At 36.4% G+C, this 14015-nt stretch overlaps 1 pseudogene; it reads left to right on the forward strand.

Moving 5' to 3' along the window:
* The first annotated feature begins 2968 nt into the window (after window positions 1–2968).
* On the forward strand, window positions 2969–3681 carry LOC116753945 (annotated as a pseudogene).
* Window positions 3682–14015: the final 10334 nt, after the last annotated feature.

Here is a 14015-nt window from a genome sequence, read left to right on the forward strand (position 1 = left end):
TTTAGCCCCTGTTGGGACTACTCAACTCTGCTTTGCTGTTGGAATGTGAGAACAGCCCTGGACAATGCACTTTTGAGATTGTATGCTCCTTAAATGACCATCTTCATTAGCTTTTTTCCAGATTGATTTACCAAACTCTGCCTCTTAAATGTGTTTGAATATTTCTACTAAAGATCTTTTCACCTTCTGGAGGTTTTACATCATTTATGCTTAGCAAAAATTATTTTTTTCAAAAGGCAGAACTTTTTTCTTTTCCCCTGGATTATTAATAAGGTTTAATTATTTTGGACATATGAAACATAATTATATTTACAAACCAAGTTTCTGCTCAGTCCACAGCTGAGTCTGACAGCCTGCACATTTAAACAATAAAGGGAGCATTAGGTGTTTGATAAAGGATTTATTAGATGAAAATTCTTTGGGTAAGTTAGTTCCTAAGGAAGAACCTGCAATTGTGACGCTCTATGCCAAGTAAGAGAACCCTGTAGCTTCTACTCTAAACACTTGTGAAGTATCTACTTTATATGCTTAGTTTTTATTTTGCTGTGCCTCTTCATTTATAGATAATAAATGAAACAAGTGGGAAGAAAGTTAATAATATATTCATCATTATTATGTAAATAATATTATAACTACATTTATAATTATATTAATGTTTAATACCTTAATACTGTATAATACTGTATTATTATTTTCTATTAAAATATATTTGATAATATCAAAATTATCATTTTAATAATGTAATAATTATGAATATATTAATGAATTATTATTCAAAGACAGGCCTTAGGTCATGTGCACACTCTCTTGGACACATAATATCAATTTAGATCTGATTCTTAGAAAGAAACTTTTGTTGGAAGATAGAAATCCTAATTTGTATCTGAAGGTAAAATGAAAACTATTATTTTAGCTATGGACATTTTCTCATCACAATCCAATTTTAAATACTGATTTTTTTTTCCTTTTCTCGTTTTTTTTTTTCCCCAAAGAAACATGTATGGAGGAAAGAAACAGTAACGTAGAGTAAGACTAGATTCATCTTTCCATTTCCTTCCAGAGGTTTTATCAAACCTCCCATTAATTGGTGCCGTCTATTGCTTTCAAACAACTATTAATAGTTATTATATAAGAAACTTATCAGGGTGATTAAGAATGATTTCCTCTGCAGTTAAGGACGATGACAGGCTACATTAGGTCAGCCAAACATGTTAGCTTTGCAAAAACACTCTGCTCACTGGGATATTGTATCTTGTTCACTGTGGGAGAGTGAAAAATAGGAAAGATGCTGAGCCCAAGCAAGCTCTTTGTGGAAAGCAGGACACACAGGAGCTCCAAGCGTGTATGCAGAGAGGTGGTTGTCTTGGTGGCCAGGGGTTTGAAGGACTTCCAAGTGAAGGCTTAAAAGGGTTTCTCAGATTGTAGCCCACATGCAATGTACATCAGAATCACTAAGATTAAGTACTTAAAATGCAGATTCCTGATTCTCACTTCAGAATGACGTAATGAAAATCTCTGGAGTTGCAGCTCAGGAATCTGCCCTTGTTGGTAATCATCTCTAGATGAATTTTATGCATATGAAGGTTTGAAAAGCACTGAATCAGTGGCTCATGCTGCAGAATGTTCTACTTTTCATACTCCACTAGAGATTTCAAATAATAACCCATTGGGTCTTAGGAAGGTCTTGTGCTTATTTGAAAGGCAGATTCTCCAAGCCTATTTGCACAAAAGTAGGAATTCTTAATTATATTGGAGTCATTGACCTTGGCAGATCTAGAATCCCCTGAATTATACATAAAGTGTGGTGTGTTTCTCTATTTTTCCGGGTTGAAGATGTTTATCCTTTATCAGATTTTCAAATAGCTCCCTAACTCCCTCCCAAATTTCTGTATCACTGGACTAAAGGGATCAAATGCAACAGACTTACTCTGTTGGAGACTTCATTTACCATGGTCAGGACAGCAGGTCATTTGCTTGATGACAAGAAGAATTAGTCCTTAAAATGTTTTGCAGCTTTTTTATCATAAGTTTTTCATTTCATAAATTATCACCTGTTTCTGAAGTAAAATACACACATTCATCATCAACCTAATATCAGAAGTCTGGATCTGAATGTTCCATCAATTGAATGCAAAATTCATGTCAAGGATGGGAGATAGCCAAACTTCTGACCACAAATGCACCCTCTATTTCCTATTATCTATCACAGATTTTGCTTCCATAAAAAGGAAGAGGTTTTTGTGCCTGAGATCACCTGTAATTTTTACCCTGGCACTATCTCACTGGAAATATTATAAATCTCCATTGTTGTGTGGTAGTCTTTGCACAAAGAAGTTATAACAAGAGAAGAAATGAAGCTAAGTGAAAGTAAATAAGGATAGAACCTACAACTATTTATAACACTGTGAATCTGGGTTAGTGATAAAAAGCTATTTATGTCTGGTTAAGAGTATTGTGTCAAGAAATACAGCCTCTTAGACAAAGAAGAAGAGTTCTTTATAATGTGAATTTTTTTTTTTTTTTTTTTTTTTTTTTTTTTTTATGCGTTACGCGGGCCTCTCACTGTTGTGGCCTCTCCCGTTGCGGAGGACAGGCTCCGGACGCGCAGGCTCAGCGGCCATGGCTCACGGGCCCAGCCGCTCCGCGGCACGTGGGACCCTCCCAGACCGGGGCACGAACCCGCGTCCCCCGCATCGGCAGGCGGACTCTCAACCACTGCGCCACCAGGGAAGCCCCTATAATGTGAATTTTACAAAAAGCAAATTCTTTAGTTAATGTATATAAGCTGAAAGCAAATAACTATTGCAAAACAATATTCTCTAACTAGAGTCAGAACTTAAATTTTGGCCTATAGCAATGGTACAAATAATAAATCTAGATAGGAAAGAAGTGCTCAATTTTCTTTGAATACAAAGAGACAAAGAATTTGGCTCAAGAAAACTGCCTCAGCAATGTACTCAGTGGTCCCATGGATCTCTCTTGCTTCAACAGTGTGTGGACAGAACAGACACAGGGACGCCCCTTTCTGCAGCCTCCAACCACCCTCAAACCTTTTTTCCAGTCACAACCTTCAGAATCAGCCACTCAGCTATCCTCAGTCACCTGGACCAGCCAACACCATTTTTTGAGCTTAACTCCTTATTACCAATCAACCATAAGCTCCCAGATTCGTCAGAATTACTCCACTAAGGTGGAGTCCGCTGACAGCCTCCTGGTCAACGTGCATCTTTGGGCCTCCTACACCTACCTCTCTGTAGGCTTCTGTTTCAACCTCAACATTGTGGCTCTGGAGGGCGTAGGCCACTTTTTCTGAGAATTGGCCAAGGAGAGGTACGAGGTCACCGAGCATCTCTTGAAAATGCAAAACCAGCGCAGCAGTCATGCCCTCTTCCAGGACGTGCAGAAGCCATCTCAAGATGATGGGGTAAAACCCAGGACACTATGGAAGCCACCATTCTCATGGAGAAGAACCTGAACCATGCCCTTTTGGATCTGCGCGCCCTGGGTCCAACCCTTGCAGACCCCCACCCCTGTGACTTCCTGAAGAGCCACTTCCTGGAATAGGAGGTGAAACTCATCAAGAAGATGGGTGACCAGCTGACCCACTTCTGCAGGCTGGCTGGTCCCCGGGCTGGGCTGGGCGAGTATCTCTTTGAAAGGCTCACCATCAAACATGAGTAGGCACCTCCAGAGCCCAGTGGCCTTTGAGGAGCCCCTCTGGCATCAGAGCTTCTGCCTGAAGCCCCGCTCTGCAGCCACTAGGCAGTTTTTAACCACCCTGGAGCCCTCTCCCAAGCCTTGGACCAAATGGAAATAATAAAGCTTTTTGCAACAAAAAAGAAAAAAAAAAAAGAAAAGAAAACTGCCTCACAACAAAATCCTGGGCCCATGGACACTGCAGAAATGCCTAAACGCTAATGTTAGTTTTCCACCGGTTTGCCACCTTCTAGCTTATATTCCTACTTGCTAGCAACGTCTGTGACATATAGATATCACACTATATACTTCTTCAATAGGTACATGAATAAAAGATAATCACTAAGGAAAGTCGAGATTCTCATTATATTAGGGTAAATATATGAACTACATGAAAAAAATCTCAGTGGCCTAAGACGGTACACTTTATTCCTCGCTCCTAGAAAGCTCAGTGCATAGCAATGGCAAGTCCTGTTCCATGCAGCAGTTCAGAGACCAATATAAATTCTGGACTCTTCTTTCCTGGGGGTCCACATCTAGCCAGAAGGAGGAAGAGAGAGAATGGGAAAAAAAACATGAGAGGCTTGAATGGGCCACTCCTGGACATGGCATACATCACTTCCACCTACATTTCATCAATCAGATATCCATCACATGGCCCCGCTTAACTACAAAGGAGGCTGGGAAGAGTGGGTAGGCTGTGTACTCGGGGAGGAGGTGGGGAAGGAGGGGGAATGATGGGGTTCAATTAACAATTAGCTTGTCTCTTCTACACCAAAATTAGGGAAAGCCCTTTCCTAATCTACGTAAGTCATACATACCAACTTAGAGCCAACTCTGAGTTTACTTACCTGCATTATGATCTGTGCCATGGGATTTTTTTTTCACTAGCTATTATCCTAAGTAGTAAGATCAACCTAGTTGTAACGTTGAGTGAGTGAGATGCTTACTAGTCTAACAATACAAGAGGGGCTCTTCTAAGATTTAATTGTTACAACTTACTAAATGTCTCTTGGTGTTTTTAACCACTTAACCAACAAGCTGTTTATTATTGAATCGTTCTTCAGTATAATTGCCATTATAGTTCTGAAGTTCTTCCTAAAGTGTCCTAGGTTTTCTAATGTAAGCTATCCTAACTCTCCTCTTCTTCGCATAAGCATTAATCAAGCAATGGGTCCTTTTATTCACACTGTTTTGACATGCACAATGTGTGAAAAGCATAGTGAACTAATGGAGTTATCTGTTTCAATCTCACATATTCACCTCTTTGACCCTGTGGGACCATTTCTTAATGAGACTATCAGCTGTACATACCAATAAGATCAGGATTTATGCAATTACCTCTCAATTCTCAGCTACTCATTAGCAAACTACCTCTTCAGCAGTTAAATGAATTAACCATTTAGCTAAGAGAGGCTTCATTGCTTTATCCATTTTTATCTCTTTAATATATCATAATAATATGCCTCATATTCACTGTTCTGTTGATTTGTGAGCAAGGTTTTCCGTGTTTAAAAAGAGATGCTAAAATTTTTTTTTATTAATTGTGAAGTCTTTCCCACCTGCCTCTCACCCCTCCCTCCATTCCATTTTTCTACATTTCTCCAGTATATGTTCATTTTTATAGTCAAAAAAGCAGTTAACCCCAAGGCTTGTTAACAAACCTAAAGATGCATTTCGTCCTTCTTACATTCATGTATTTGATAGTATATATATCAGTATTACTCAGAAAAAAATGGGAGGGGAAGGGCTAGCATATTCTATCATAGAAAAGTGCTGTGCATAGAGAGTGTTTAGTAACTAAAACATCAAAAAAAATCTTGCTATTGTAAGGTTTATCTATAGGGATTACCATTACAAGGTATTTTACTTCTAAAACATGCTATTCATGTAACAGTTTTGAAAATGCTTGGTCTCTTCCACTCCCACTTGCTTTAGTCATTCTCTTTTTTTACTCCTATGTCATATCTAGTTCCTAGGAACATTTTTTTAATATCTTTATTGGAGTATAATTGCTTTACAATGTTGTGTTAGTTTCTGTTGTACAACAAAGTGAATCAGCTATAAGTATACATATATCCCCATATACCCTCCCTTTTGAGCCTCCCTCTCATCCTCCCTATCCCAGCCCTCTAGGTCATCACAGAGCACCACCGAGCTGATCTCCCTGTGCTATGCAGCAGCTTCCCACTAGCCTTCCATTTTACATTTGGTAGTGTATATATGTCAATGCTACTTTCATACATTATTGGGTCAAAAAAGGATGATAGGATGTTTCCATTGTTCCACAAAACCCATACCTTGACAAATGCCATATATACAAATATTAAAAAATTGCTACAGATTATAATGACAACCTTCTTTCTAAGGGCTTTTAAAAAAATTGCAACAGAAGAGAGATTTTTGTCTCTCACCTCTTACTTTTTCTCTCCTTACCCCTTTTAGTACAAAATTGTATTGATGGTATCCTATGAAAGGCATTAAACACTTTCAAATAAAAGCTTATCTTGTAGATACTCCATTCTACAGAATCTACTATTATAGAAGATTGTGATGATTACTGTCCAAAGAGATCCACTGTTGCCATCCTAAGACAAATCCAGCAGGGAGGACAATCTTCCAGATGGCTCCAAGACTCCAGGGATCAGGGAAATTTAGAAAGGGTACTAGAAAAGAGAGACTGTGGGAGGCCAGGTAATAAAGAAACTCCAGAGAACCAAGCATCCATCCAAGGTGACTCTGCATTGACTGTAAAAGAGCAAATCTTTATTTTGCATCAACCACTGAAAATTCTTCTGTGTTTATAATTAATTTCTAACACAGTTTTCTTTTTATTTTTGACAATTAACTGTACCTACCCACCCTTCCAGACACTGTGCACTAGTTAAATAATGTTATTTACAATGACCAGTGACAAAATCTGTCAGTGGTAAATGTAAATTGAACAGAATGTAGTCATGTATTTGACCAAATCAGTTAGTCAAGAAAGTGTTAGGCATTTCCTGGATGAGCTTAGACTTCCTAATGGGATAATCAGTTCTGATCTTCTAGTGACCCTGTGAGCAAACGGGTTTAACATGCTTTTTATACATCTGCTTCCTTGCCTCTTATTAGAAGCAGTTTCCCCAAAGAAGGGTACTTTGGTCACACATGCTCGTAAAATCTTCCAGAAAACAACAGTGTGAATTCAAGAGAGCAGCTACTGCTCATTCTCAGGGGCAACATTAATACTCCCCTTAAACCTTTTCAAGATGATGCTCTCATGATTCAGAGGATGACTTCAGTGGCTTCTTGCATCAGCCTCTTCGGTATGTCCTATTTTCCATCTTACTCTTATCATCCTAACTTCATAATCAACAGACTGGGCACACACACACAAAAAGGAAAAGAACAAGTGAGATTTTGACTCATTCTGTTCTTTTAACTTGCCCATTAGATCAATACTGGTAACTGAATCTGATCTTAGAACAGAATTACAAGGAAATTATAACATAAGACTCTTTCCTTAAGTAAATATATCTCTCACTGCTCAAATAGAATGAATAATTAATTCCTAAAAGGTTTTTGCCTCAGGGGAAAAATATGTCACTAATAAATTTTCATTAACTTTTTTAATTAGTACATTTCAATTATTGTTAAATCATCATCTAGAAAAAATCGTAGTCAAAAGATACATATCACTGACAACAAATGGAAAAAATGTTTGTGTTAAATGGTTTACCTACATTTATGTTATGTACTAAATTAAAATTATACACACACACATGCCACTAGTTGAAAATAATTACATTACTTTGAAATATATAATTGTAATTATAGTATTTGATAAAATATTAGGTTACTTAGCTTCATATACTAAACTGTAGATTAGCAATCTTAATTTCAATCTCAAATGATTTCCACATTTACTTCAGTTGTATAAAGGTAAGAATATTCAGTGACTATGACCAAACAGGTGTTATAGAATTCTACTATGCTGTTGGACTATAGGTCATGAAGCAAAAATAGGAAAAAAAAAAAAATGAAGAAAAGAAAGACAGTAAGTTCCACATCGTATACAACATCACAAAAGTACCACTAACACATTTAAACTAAAGCAATAGAAAAATTCAGATTTCAGAATATGATAGAAATATGACTCAAACCATTTGAAATCTCAGGGTCATCCATGTAGTAGGTGGACTATCTTAAGGTAAAAATAGATGTCTGAAATTAATTTTAGAATCAGATGCTGTATAATCTTATAGAAAACAATTATTCTACTGAGTTCATGCAAATTAGTCAAATGATATAAATGTGCCATTCTTCGGCTGATTGTGCATTCAATACACATATTTCTAAAGAAGAGTGATCTAACATTGATAATCTAAGCTTTCCTATTAGCAAACAAGTGAAAAAAGAGTGATATAAGCTTAAAACAAAGCAAAGAAAATAAATAATATAAATTATAGCAGAAATCAATGAAATGGAAAACAGGAAAATTTTTTTAATGAAGACAAAAGCTTCTTTGCAAAAAAAAAAGGTAAAATGACAAACTCCTAGAAAAGCTAACTGAGAAAAAAGAGAAAAGACACAATTTATTAATACCAGAAATGGAACAGGAGGCATCACTATTGATCCCATGGACATTAAAAGGATAAATAAAGGAATATTATGACTAACTCTTTACCACAAATTTGATAACTTGGATTAAATGGACCAATTCCTTGAAAGACAAATTAACAGTACTCATATACAAGAAAAATATAATCTGAATAGATGTATATCTTTTTTTTTTTTTTACATCTTTATTGGAGTATAATTGCTTTACACTGGTGTGTTACTTTCTCCTTTATAACAAAGTGAATCAGTTATACATATACATGTGTTCCCATATCTCTTCCCTCTTGCGTCTCCTGCCCTCCCACCCTCCCTATCCCACCCCTCCAGGCGGTCACAAAGCACCGAGCTGATCTCCCTGTGCTATGTGGCTGCTTCCCACTAGCTATGTACCTTATGTTTGGTAGTGTATATATGTACATGCCTCTCTCTCGCTTTGTCACAGCTTACCATTCCCCCTCCCCATATCCTCAAGTCCATTCTCTAGTAGGTCTGTGTCTTTATTCCTGTCTTACCCCTAGGATCTTCATGACATTTTTTTTTCTTAAATTCCATATATATGTGTTAGCATATGGTATTGGTCTTTCTCTTTCTGACTTACTTCACTCTGTATGACAGACTCTAGGTCTATGCACCTCATTAGAAATGCTCAATTTCGTATCTTTTTATGGCTGAGTAATATTCCATTGTATATATATGCCACATCTTCTTTATCCATTCATCCGATGATGGACCCTTAGGTTGTTTCCATCTCCGGGCTGTTGTAAATAGAGCTGCAATGAACATTTTGGTACGTGACTCTTTTTGAATTATGGTTTTCTCAGGGTATATGCCCAGTAGTGGGATTACTGGGTCATATGGTAGTTCTATTTGTAGTTTTTTAAGAAACCTCCATAGTGTTCTCCACAGTGGCTGTATCAATTTACATTCCCACGAACAGTGCAAGAGGGTTCCCTTTTCTCCAGCATTTATTGTTTCTAGATTTTTTGATGATGACCACTCTGACTGGTGTGAGATGATATCTCATTTTAGTTTTGATTTGCATTTCTCTAATGATTAATGAAGTTGAGCATTCTTTCCTGTGTTTGTTGGCAGTCGGTATATCTTCTTTGGAGAAATGTCTATTTAGGGCTGCCGCCCATTTTTGGATGGGGTTGTTTGTTTTTTTGTTATTGAGCTGCATGAGCTGCTTATACATTTTGGAGATTAATCCTTTGTCAGTTGCTTCATTTGCAAATATTTTCTCGCATTCTGAGGGTTGTCTTTTGGTCTTCTTTATGGTTTCCTTTGCTGTGCAAAAGCTTTGAAGTTTCATTAGGTCCCATTTGTTTATTTTTATTTTTATTTCCATTTTTCTAGGAAGTGAGTCAAAAAGGATCTTGCTGTGATTTATGTCATAGAGTGTTCTGCCTATGTTTTCCTCTAAGTGTTTGATAGTTTCTGGCCTTACATTTAGGTCTTTAATCCATTTTGAGCTTATTTTTGTATATGGTGTTAGGGAGTGATCTAATCTCATACTTTTACATGTACCTGTCCAGTTTTCCCAGCACCACTTATTGAAGAGGCTGTCCTTTCTCCACTGTACATTCCTGCCTCCTTTATCAAAGATAAGGTGTCCATATGTGCATGGGTTTATCTCTGGGCTTTCTATCCTGTTCCATTGATCTATCTTTCTGTTTTTGTGCCAGTACAAACTGTCTTGATTACTGTAGCTTTGTAGTATAGTCTGAAGTCAGGGAGCCTGATTCCTCCAGCTCTGTTTTTCATTCTCAAGATTGCTTTGGCTATTCGGGGTCTTTTTTGTTTCCATACAAATTGTGAAATTTTTTGTTCTAGTTCTGTGAAAAATGCCAGTGGTAGTTTGATAGGGATTGCATTGAATCTGTAGATTGCTTTGGGTAGTAGAGTCATTTTCACAATGTTGATTCTTCCAATCCAAAAACATGGTATATCTCTCCATCTATTTGTATCATCTTTAATTTCTTTCATCAGTGTCTTATAATTTTCTGCATACAGGTCTTTTGTCTCCTTAGGTAGGTTTATTCCTAGATATTTTATTCTTTTTGTTGCAGTGGTAAATGGTAGTGTTTTCTTGATTTCACTTTCAGATTTTTCATCATTAGTGTATAGGAATGCCAGAGATTTCTGTGCATTAATTTTGTATCCTGCTACTTTATCAAATTCATTGATTAGCTCTAGTGGTTTTCTGGTAGCATCTTTAGGATTCTCTATGTATAGTATCATGTCATCTGCAAACAGTGACAGCTTTACTTCTTCTTTTCTGATTTGGTTCCTTTTATTTCCTTATCTTCTCTGATTGCTGTGGCTAAAACTTCCAAAACTATGTTGAATAAGAGTGGTGAGAGTGGGCAACCTTGTGTTGTTCCTGATCTTAGTGGAAATGCTTTCAGTTTTTCACCATTGAGGATGATGTTGGCTGTGGGTTTGTCATATGTGGCCTTTATTATGTTGAGGAAAGTTCCTTCTGTGCCTACTTTCTGCAGGGTTTTTATCATAAATGGGTGTTGAATTTTGTCGAAAGCTTTCTCTGCATCTACTGAGATGATCATATGGTTTTTCTCCTTCAATTTGTTAATATGGTTTATCACATTGATTGATTTGCGTATATTGAAGAATCCTTGCAATCCTGGAATAAACCCCACTTGATCATGGTGTATGATCCTTTCAATGTGCTGTTGGATTCTGTTTACTAGTATCTTGTTGAGGACTTTTGCATCTATGTTCATCAGTGATATTGGCCTATAATTTTCTTTCTTTGTGACATCCTTGTCTGGTTTTGGTATCAGGGTGATGGTGGCCTCATAGAATGAGTTTGGGAGTGTTCCTCCCTCTGCTATATTTTGGAGGAGTTTGAGAAGGGTAGGTGTTAGCTCTTCTCTAAATGTTTGAGAGAATTTGCCTGTGAAGCCATCTGGTCCTGGGCTTTTGTTTGTTGGAAGATTTTTAATCACAGTTTCAATTTCACTGCTTGTGATTGGTCTGTTCATATTTTCTGTTTCTTCCTGGTTCAGTCTTGGCAGGTTGTGCATTTCTAAGGATTTGTCCATTTCTTCCAGGTTGTCCATTTTATTGGCATAGAGTTGCTTGTAGTAATCTCTCATGATCTTTTGTATTTCTGCAGTGTCAGTTGTTACTTCTCCTTTTTCATTTCTAATTCTATTGATTTGAGTCTTCTCCCTTTTTTTCTTGATGAGTCTGGCTAATGGTTTATCAATTTTGTTTATCTTCTCAAAGAACCAGCTTTTAGTTTTATTGATCTCTGCTATCGTTTCCTTCATTTCTTTTTCATTTATATCTGATCTGATTTTTATGATTTCTTTCCTTCTGCTAACTTTGGGGTTTTTTTTGTTCTTCTTTCTCTAATTGCTTTAGGTGCAAGGTTAGGTTGTTTATTCGAGATGTTTCCTGTTTCTTAAGGTAGGATTGTATTGCTATAAACTTCCCTCTTACAACTGCTTTTGCTGCATCCCATAGATTTTGGGTCATCGTTTCTCCATTGACATTTGTTTCTAGTTATTTTTTATTTCCTCTTTGATTTCTTCAGTGATCACTTCATTCTTAGGTGTATCTTTTAAAGAAGTTAAATCAATAATTAATAAACTTCCAAAGAAGAAAGCATCATGACCCATTGGGTTTTTTTATTGAATTCTACCAAACATTTAAGGAGGAAATGATACAAATTCCTTACAGTCTCTTCCAGAAAATGGAAGCAGAGGGAGAACTTACTAACTCATTCAATGAGACCAGTATTACCATAATACCAGATAGAGACATTAAAGAAAGGAAAACTCAAAACCAAAATCTCTCATGGACATAGATGCAAAAATTCAGAATGAAATATTGGCAAATCTAATCCAACGCTATAAAGAATTATACACTGTGATTACGTAGGATTTATTCCGGGTATGCAAGGCTGGTTAAACATTTGAAAATTAATTATTGTAATCTATCACATCACCAGGTTCAAGAAGAAAAACCACATGATTATATCATTGATGCAGAAAAAGCATTGACAAAATCCAATATCTATTCATGATTAAAAAAAAAACTCTTAGCGAACCAGGAATAAAGGGGAACTTTGTGAATGTGATAAGAAACATCTACCAAAAAAGAAAAAAAAGAAACATCTACCAAAAACCTACAACTAATATTTCATATTGAAAAGCTACATGCTTTCTCCGTATGATCAGGAACAAAGCCTGCTCTCTACTCTTATTCAACATGGTACTGGTAGTCCTAGCTAATGCAAAGAGACAAGAAAATTAACTAAAATATATACAAAGTTGAAAGAAGTAAATAAAACTGTCATTGTTCACAGTTAATATGATTGTCTACATAGAAAAACCCAAAGAATCAACAATAGCAACAACAACAACAACAAAAAAAACCCTACTGGAACTAATAAGCAGTTATAGCAAGGTTGCAGAATACAAGGCAATTTCCTACATATCATCAATGAACAATTGAAATTTGATATTAAATACAGAATACCATTTACATTAAGACAAAGTGAAATAGATATAAATCTTAGGCATAAATATAAGCAAATATGTACAGAATACATGAAGAAAATGACAAAACTCTGATGAAAGAAATTTTTTAAAGATCTAAATAAGAGAGATCCATGTTCATGGATAGGAAGACTTGATATTATTAAGATGTTAATTCTTCCCAAATTGACCTATAGATTTAATGCAGTCCCAGTCAAAACACCAGAAGGTTATTCTGTGGATATCAACAAAGTGATTCTAAAGTTTATACGGAAAAGTCAAAGACCAAGAATAGACAACACAATACTGAAGAAGAACAGAGTCAGAGAACTGATGCAACTCAACGTCAAGACTTACTATAAATTTACAGTAAGTGGTATTGATGAAAGTATAGACACGTCAATCAGTGGAACAGAATATAGAGCCCAGAAATAGACCCACACAAACATACATAAATGATCCTTGATGAAGGAGCTCAAGCATTTCAATGAAGACAAAATCATTGTTACAATAAATGGTGCTGGAACAATTACATATCCATATACAAAGAAGTTACACAGAGATTTTACGTTTCACAAAAATTAATTCAAATGGATCATAGACCTAAATGTAAAATGCAAAACTACAAACTTTCTGGAAGATAACACAGGAGAAAATCTAGATGATCTTGGTTTTGGTGATGACTTTTAGAACATCAAAAGTATAATTCAGACTTCCCTGGTGGCGCAGTGGTTGAGAGTCTGCCTGCCGATGCAGGGGACGAGGGTTCATGCCCTGGTCCGGGAGGATCCCACATGCCACGGAGCGGCTGGGCCCATGAGCCATGGCCGCTGAGCCTGCGCGTCCGGAGCCTGTGCTCTGCAATGGGAGAGGCCACGACAGTGAGAGGCCCGCGTACCACACACACAGAAAAAATGTATAATTCATGAAAGAAAAAAAATAAGTTGGATTTTATAAAATTAAAAATATCTGCTCAGAGAAAGATGCTCTTAAGTGAATGAAAAGAGAAGACACAGGTTTAAAAAAATATTTGCAAAACATATCTTATAAAGGATTTATATTCAAAATATACAAGGAACACTTATAACCCAACAATAAGAAAACAAACACCCCAAAAAGAAAATGGTCAAAATTCTGAACAGATACCTCACCAAAGAAGATATATAGATGCCAAATAAGCATATGAAAAGATAACATAATATATCAGTA

The sequence above is a fragment of the Phocoena sinus genome, chromosome 5 (assembly GCF_008692025.1).
Source record: "Phocoena sinus isolate mPhoSin1 chromosome 5, mPhoSin1.pri, whole genome shotgun sequence".
Taxonomy (NCBI): Eukaryota; Metazoa; Chordata; class Mammalia; order Artiodactyla; family Phocoenidae; genus Phocoena; species Phocoena sinus.